The following is a 1,453-nucleotide window of genomic DNA, read 5'->3' as shown; positions in this document are numbered from 1 at the left end:
GAAGTCAGGCTGCTTATGCTTATAGCGGTTGGCTCATCTTGAGGTAGCACTTTCTTTCCTGCAATGCCTGGGAATCAACAAGCAGGGCTGCCTCCTCCACGGATATTCCCAAGCTTCTCACTTCAGCCCCAAAGCTATGAGCATCTCCCCTGAGAGCCACTTTGAACTCCTATTCCAGTCTAACCACAAGGCAATTACCAGAAAATAGGTGATGTTGGGGATGTACAACGGAAGCAGCCACCAGCGGTCTTCACCAGTCCCTCCTACCCAGAAACCTGGAATATATCAGCATATAGAAACCTGAAGTTTTCATGAACAGTGGGGACTGTTTATGGCACTAGATATTCTTGTGTGTGATTCCAAAGTGATTTATGAACACAAGATTTTTTTGTCGTATGGTAGTTGTAACGGAGCTAAAGCTAACACAGTGAAAATGATAGTTTAAGGGGGATTATCATGCCACCAAATGCCATTTACTCTGCTTGAATTGCTTGTAGTGTTTGATGGAGCTGGTGGTGCTTAAGGTTGCAGAAGCAACTCTTTCATGGTGTTTGTGTAATTTTGGGTTTTAGCAACACAGGAGATTCCTAATGGCTGTAATGGTCACTAACGCTGCACTCAGAAGGGGTGAAGGCATAATGAAGTCAAGTCATGCTACTATTTTTTGAGTAGCAACCAACCGAGTGTTTTGCTCAACATAAAAGTTGTCTTGTGTGAAACCTTAGGAACAGGGAGAGGGTCGCTAGAATTCACTACAGTTCTTACAGAACAAGTAATCTCTGGGATTGGGAAACACGGGCCCATGAAGTTGCACACATGGTCTGAATCCAAAGTCGTGGTGTACTTGATTTTTAGGTCATGTTCGAGACAAACGTTAACAGCAACTTGTGCAAAACTGAAGACACAAAACAAGCATGGAGCAGACAGCCTGACAGACACAGTGGAGCAGGGAGATCTCACCACCTTCAGGCGGTGGTAGAAGCAACCCCTGAAGAGCAGGTGAGAGCTTTTGGCCCTCTGAGCGAGCCAAGAGGCTGCAGCAACACTAAAACCTGTCAGGCAGCCAGAAAGCTGAGTTCGTTTTCATTCTGCTTGCGAATAGGAGTAAAGAGCATCACCCAGTCGGCCATGGTCATTATTTCCTCTACTTTGCCGTGTATTTTGTGAAAACTGAGGTCAAACCGGACACAGCCTATTCGCTGGCAGCGCTGCTGGTCAGCGAGCCTCGTCAGGAGAGGAGGTTCGAGAGGGGCGAGCAGTTCCCCGGGGGCTCACCTGGGCTGCCCGCAGATGGATTTAGACACAGATTTCCTCAGCTCCCCGCACACAAGTTTCTCTCCCCGAGGAAGAGGACGAGACTCCTGGGAGCCGAGTGCCGGCGGCGCCGCCGGGGCCCGGAGCCCTTCCCGCCGGGGCAGCGGCCGCTCGCCCAGCTCGCCGACCCCCGGCGCGG

The 1,453-nt window shown here is 50.2% G+C and overlaps 1 protein-coding gene across 1 annotated transcript in view; it reads left to right on the top strand.

Annotated features, from left to right (window-relative positions):
* Nucleotides 1-1,381: 1,381 nt before the first annotated feature.
* The window catches only part of EMP2 (epithelial membrane protein 2), an 18,932-nt gene continuing 18,860 nt past the window's right edge, over nt 1,382-1,453 (top strand). Inside the window, exon 1 of the mRNA XM_026859072.1 lies at nt 1,382-1,423. The gene's annotated coding sequence lies outside the window, so the exon portion shown is untranslated. The remainder of the gene's footprint in view (nt 1,424-1,453) is intronic.

Source organism: Athene cunicularia (assembly GCF_003259725.1).
Source record: "Athene cunicularia isolate RWA chromosome 14 unlocalized genomic scaffold, athCun1 chr14_part1, whole genome shotgun sequence".
In the NCBI taxonomy this organism is placed as follows: domain Eukaryota; kingdom Metazoa; phylum Chordata; class Aves; order Strigiformes; family Strigidae; genus Athene; species Athene cunicularia.
This window is presented reverse-complemented; position numbering and strand designations above follow the sequence as displayed.